This window comes from Rhinoderma darwinii, chromosome 2 (genome assembly GCF_050947455.1).
Source record: "Rhinoderma darwinii isolate aRhiDar2 chromosome 2, aRhiDar2.hap1, whole genome shotgun sequence".
Taxonomy (NCBI): domain Eukaryota; kingdom Metazoa; phylum Chordata; class Amphibia; order Anura; family Rhinodermatidae; genus Rhinoderma; species Rhinoderma darwinii.
The window spans coordinates 189,970,618-189,977,230 of NC_134688.1; the positions used below are offsets into that span (position 1 = coordinate 189,970,618).

Consider the following 6,613-nt stretch of genomic DNA (forward strand, 5'->3'; position numbering starts at 1 on the left):
TGCATTGTTTGTTATTTTATTTTTTTGCGGTATTCACCGTGCGGGAAAAATAACATTATAGTTTTATAATGTGGGTCGTTACGGACGCGGCGATAACAAATATGTGTACTTAACGTTTTCTTCTATAATAATAGACTTAAGGAAAAAAGACAGTGTTTGTTTTTATTAACTTGAAACTTTTATTTTTACACTTTTATTCAACTTTTTTATGAACTTTTTTCAACTTTTTATTTTTTTGTTCCACTAGGGGACTTGAAGGCTTGCACCTCTGAACTTTACTCTAATGCATTGCATTAATGCATTCACTGACAGCAAGCCTATTAGGTCCCATCTCTGGGCGGGGCCTAATAGGCGATCAGACGTGACAGACCAGGGGGCCATTGTTAGGCCTCCGGTTGGCATAGTAATGATCGGCATCCTCAAGATCACATCGTGTCGATGCCGATCGCTACAAACTACATGATCACTTTTGATCGCGGCATCTAAGGGGTTAATGGCAGGGATCAGAGCTAGCTCAATTCCCTGTCATTACAGCACAGTGTCAGCTGTAAGATACAGCTGACACCCGTGGCTGATGCAGCAGGCTCAGCTCCTGAGCCTGCGCCATCTTCCTTTTGCGGCTTGAGGCCTCTTAGGCCTCGCCTCCAGGCAGGACCTAGCAGTCTTCCATACTTAGCAGAAAGGAGGCCATTGTTAGGCCTCTGGTCTGCCAGATTGCATTGCGGGGTTCCGATCTGCTAGGAAACACCATAAATGCAGCGCTCACTTAACAAGTACGTTGTGTTGCGTTAAGTCCTTAACGACAACAACGTAATAGTACGTTGAATGACGTTAAGAGGTTAAGAAAATCTCATGCCCACGCAGCGTAAACTTTAATAAATTGACCTGCGGTGCGGAATTTAAATCCGGAGCGTGTCAATTTATGCTGCGTTTTCGTTGCTTTTCTGTTGCTGGTTTTCCCCATTGAATTCAATGGGAATGAAAAACCCGAAACAGAAAGCCTTGTGCAGGGGTGGAGTGGAAGCTTAAAGTGGCCCTGGAAAAAATCTAAACGTGGCCCCTTGTTGTGGGTGGGGCCACCAAAAGTGGGCAGAGTCAGTAAAGCATTTGCTGTAGCCACATTGGTGATAGATCTAATAATGTAGCCTTATTATTATTATTGTCAGCCTTGGGCAGTCTTTACATCCTTTAAGGGCTTGATTTTTACGGGACAAGTTGTAGTTTTTCGTAGTGCCATTTATTGTAGCATATAATGTACTAGAAAAAAGGGAAAAAATTATTTGTGGGTTAGAAAATGAAAACAACAGCAATTCCTCCATTGTTTTTTGCGCTTTGTTTTTACGGAATTCATCGTGCAATTAAAACAACATGTTAACTTTATTCTGTGGGTGAATACGAATACTGCGATGGCAAATTTATATTGTTTTTTCTATATTTTACAAGGAAAAAAACTGTGGAAAATAACATTTATTTTGTGTCGCGAAGTTGAGAGCCATAACTTTTTATTTTTCCATCAATTAAGTAGTATGAGGGCATATTTTTTGCGGGATAAGCTGTAGTTTTTAATGCTGCCATTTTGGGGTACATGCAAGGTTCTGATCACTTGTTATTCAATTTTTTGCGGGAGATGAAGTGACCTAAAAAATAGCGATTGTGCGGTTAAATGTTATTGGTTTTACGGCGTACACAGTGCGGGTTAAATAATGATTTCAGACTTTTACGGATGCGGCGATACCAATTATGTTTATTTTTTTATTTTTTTACAATGCTTTAGGGGGGAAATGGGAAAAGGTTTTTTTTTTTAACTTTTAATATTTTTTTGTTCTTAAAAAAAGACTTTATTTCACAGATTTTTACTTTTTCATTTGTCCCCATAGGGGACTTGAACCAGCAATCGTTTGATCGCTTGCACTATATACTGCAATACTAATGAATTGCAGTATATCGTATTTCTGACATGCTTCTATTAAGGGCTTAATAGGAGCACAAAGATGGCAGACCTGGGAGCCTTCATTAGGCGCCCAGGCTGCCATAGCAACCATCGCCACCCCGGATTGCGGGGGCGCGATGAGCTACTAGAGGGGGTCACCTCCTCTTTTCTAACGATTGAAATGCCACGGCCGCTATTGACCACTGCATTTAATTACTGTGAAGTGTCAGCTGTAACATAGTCGACACCCGCATTGTATGGAGCAGGTTCAGCCCGTGAGCCCGCTACATAAGTCCCCTACCTGACTATGATGTATGGATACGTCAAATGTGGGGAAGGGGTTAATATAAGTATGTGCTTATAAAGCTCCCAGGAGATGCATTAAACAGTTTGAAAAACGGATGTCTCTGCTATCCGTCTCCTATAGATGCCCATGTTAAAAAAAACAAAACACATACATATGCATTGGAATAGCGCAGCCTTCAAAGCTATTCCACGCAGCAAAAAAAAAACACTTTTTTTTAACCTCCGTTGGATGTATGGGGTCTATGGATCAATTTATCGTATGCGTCAGAAGCTTTCCTGCCACGTACAATAAACTAATGTAAATACCTTGGTGTGAAAGAAGTCTTAGAAGCTTCCACTACAGGGCAAAAAAATCCTGATTAAAATAGTGCAGCATGCTGTGCTATATTGTCCGGTAAAATGCCGGGCAGCAAGTGGTAGGGGTACTATGGGGAACAGAAAGTGGCAAGGGAGTCGCATGGGGTGCAGGGGACTCTGAAGAGGATTTTGAACCTTTATTTGTGGTAGGGGGACAGATGGTGGCAGACTCTTTGTGGGGGGGCAGGAGGGAGAGCGTTGGTGAAATTTGGGTCGTATTTAAAGTTGATGCTGCCCTAGCACTTTTAGTGTTAACGCCCCCTATAACTCCTGAGGTGACAGAAACAGCGTAGCTCGCTGACATTGCGGCTCCAGCGCTGGACCCAGGAAACGTAAGTGAAATAATCATTTTGCTTTTTTAAGTGATACTAATTTTGTTTTTTTTGTTTTTTTTTGACAGGTTCAGTTGTGGGACTACTTCGGATTGGAGGACTACTTCGATGAAGGTGGTTTTTTTATTCTCAATAAAATGGTTAATAAGGGTTGTGTGGTTTTTGATTTCAATAAAATATATTTTTTAATGTCTGTTTTTTTAACTGTATTACTACGGCCTAAGTAATGGCCGCTGCCTGATTAACAGCGTCCATTACTAAGGAGGGGCTTAGTGTTAGCTGGTGAAAAGGCTAACACTAATGACCCCCCCCATTATTACCACAATACCCACCGCGAGCAGGTATACCAGGAAGTGGCGGGTACGATCCAGTACCCGACGAACTGTAGCGACGGTCGGGCATTGGGGCAGCAGCAGGCTGGTATTATTAGGCTGGGAAAGCCCAAAAACAGTGGCTCTTTCCACAGTGGTAATGCTAGCCTGCTGCTTCTATGCTGTATCTGGCTAGTTATGAAAAATGGGGGGGACCCCACGTTAATTTTTTCTGATTATTATTTTTTTTTTTAAATGACGTAGGGTAAATAAAGGCCTTAAATAAAAAAACAAAATAGGGTCTTAAGGGTGCAATGAAAAACATTACATGTTTTGAACTAACTGCCTCGCCCCATGTTTGCAGGCAGTCTAGTCTCTGAAAGCCGTAACACACACAAGTACTCAGTCTCACAACACACACACACACACACACACACACACACACACACACACAGATATACATAGATAGATAGATAGATAGATAGATAGATAGATAGATAGATAGATCCAAGGATTGTATAGTATATCAAAAAGAAATTCAGCAGCACTCCAATGTGAGCAAAAATAAAGTGATTTATTCAATCAAATGCAGAGATGCAACGTTTCTGTCCAGCCTTAGGAACCTTTCTCAAGCATTTATTTTTGGTATACATATATATATATATATATATATATATATATATACAGTTAGGTCCAGAATTATTTGGACAGTTACACAATCTTCATGATTTGGGCTCTGCCTGCCACCCCATTGGATTTCAAATGAAACAACTGAGATGCAATTGAAGTGTAGACTTTCAGGTTTAATTCAAGGGGTTAAACAAAAATATCCTGTGAAACGTTTAGGAATTGCAACCATTTTTCTACACAGCCTCCTCATTTCAGGGGCTCAAAAGTAATTGGACAAATTAACATTACCATAAATAAAATGTGTTTTTTTTAATACTTTGTAAAGAATCCTTTGCAGGCAATGACTGCCTGAAGTCTGGAACCCATGGACATCACCAAACGTTGGGTTTCCTCCTTTGTGCTGCTTTGCCAGGCCTCTACTGCAGCTGTCTTCAGTTGTTGCTTGTTTGTGGGACTTTCTGCCTTAAGTTTTGTCTTAAGCAAGTGAAATGCATGCTCGATCGGGTTGAGATCTAGTGATTGACTTGGCCATTGCAGAATATTCCACTTCTTTGCCTTAAAAACCTTTGCTTTTGCAGTATGTTTTGGGTCATTCTCCATCTGTCCTGTGAAGCGACGTCCAATCAACCTTGCCGCATTTGGTTGAATCTGAGCAGAAAGTAAATCCCTGAACACTTCAGAATTCATCCGGCTGCTTCTGTCTTCAGTCACATCATCAATAAACACTTGTGACCCAGTGCCTTTGGCAGCCATGCATGCCCATGCCATCAACTGCCTCCACCATGTTTTACAGAGGATTAGGTGTGCTTTGGATCATGAGCCGTTCTAAGCATTCTCCATACGTTCTTCCTCCCATCATTCTGGTACAGGTTGATCTAAGTTTCATCTGTCCAAAGAATGCTGTTCCAGAACTGGGCTGGCTTCTTTACATGTTGTTTGGCAAAGTCTATTCTGGCCTTTCTATTTTTGAGGCTGATTAATGGTTTGCACCTTGTGGTGAACCCTCTGTATTTGCTCTCATGAAGTCTTCTCTTTATGGTAGACTTAGATACTGATACACCTACTTCCAGGAGAGTGTTCTTCACTTGGGTAGATGTTATGAAGTTTTTTTTCTTCACCATTGAAAGGATTCTGCGATCATCCACCACTGTTGTCTTCCGTGGACGTCCAGGCCTTTTGGAGTTCACGAGATCACCAGTGCGCTCTTTTTTCAAGAATGTACCAAACTGTTAATTTTGCTACTCCTACCATTTGTGCTATCTCTCTGATGGATTTCTGAATTTTTTTCAGCCTAACGATGGTCTGTTTCACTTGCATTGAGAGCTCCTTTGACCTCATGTTATGAGTTCACAGCAACAGCTTCCAAATGCAGATGCCAGACCTGGAATCAACTCCAGACCTTTTACCTGCTTAATTGATAATGGATTAACGAGGGAATAGCCCATGCAGCCCATTAAATGGCTTTTGAGATAAATGTCCAATTATCTTTGGTTCCTTGAAAAAGAGGCAGCTACATATTAAAGAGCTGTAATTCCTAAACCCTTCCTCAAATTAGGATGTGAATACCCTCAAATTAAAGCTGAGAGCCTGCACTTTAAGCCAATATTGATTATATAACTGTATATTCAATATGTTTTGGTAAACAGCTAAAATGCCAAAACTTGTGTCACTGTCCAAATAATTCTGGACCTAACTGTATATAAAAACTACAAAAAGAAATATAAAAATATCTAAAAAATAAATAACAAACAAGTTAGATATGCAACACATATGAAAATGATCATTTTTGGAGCACACTATATTGCCTACCAAACTACTTTAATTAATAAGTGTCAATGTAAAGTGCGAAAGCACTAGACAAATGATTATTGATACATTCAGTTCATGCTGATAAACTGAATGAATCGAATATCAACGTTTACGTGGTAACCGCAAACAAATATATCCCTAAAGGGTAAAAGACTCAGTGAGAAACAAACTATATGTTCTAGGGAAAACTAACAGGAAATTAATATTACTAAGGCCCCATGCACACGAACGTAAAAACGCCTGTAATCACGGGCCGTAATTACGGCCCAGAATTACGGGCCCATAGACTTCTATTGGCCACGGGTACCTCCCCGTATGCTAACGGGAAGGTGCCCATGCCGTTGAAAAATATAGAACATGTCCTATTTCGGGCCGTAATTACGGCACGGGCAGGCCCATAGAAGTCTATGAGGCTCCCGTAATTACGGGTGACAACGTGTGTGCACCCGTAATTACGGGAGCGTTGCTAGGCGATGTCAGTGGATAGTCACTGTCCAGGGTGCTGAAAGAGTTAAACGATCGGCAGTAACTCTTTCAGCACCCTGGACAGTGACTTCCGATCACAATATAGATCAACGTGTAAAAAAAAATAGAAGTTCATAATTACCGAGAAAGTGGGACGTGTCACCAAGACAACGGCCAGGTAAGTTTGAATTTCTTTTACTTTTACTACGGAAAGGGCTGTCCCTTCTCTCTATCCTGCACTGATAGAGAGAAGGGCTGCGATTAGTGCAGTGCAATTTTGCAGCGAAAACGTGCCCGTAAATACGGGTGGAATAGTGGAAACACCGGACCCGTATTTACGGGCACGGGTCCGTAAATACTGGTGCAATACGGGTCGAATACGTGTGACCAAGGACCCGTATTTACACCAGTTTTTACGAGAGAAAAAAATACATTTGTGTGCATGAGGCCTAACAGTGACAAAACTTCTGTCA

At 41.1% G+C, this 6,613-nt stretch overlaps 1 long non-coding RNA gene across 1 annotated transcript in view; it reads left to right on the plus strand.

Moving 5' to 3' along the window:
• The window catches only part of LOC142742654 (uncharacterized), an 85,686-nt gene extending 82,609 nt beyond the window's left edge, over positions 1 to 3,077 (plus strand). Inside the window, exon 3 of the long non-coding RNA XR_012881416.1 lies at positions 2,994 to 3,077. This is a non-coding gene — a long non-coding RNA (uncharacterized LOC142742654). The remainder of the gene's footprint in view (positions 1 to 2,993) is intronic.
• Positions 3,078 to 6,613: the final 3,536 nt, after the last annotated feature.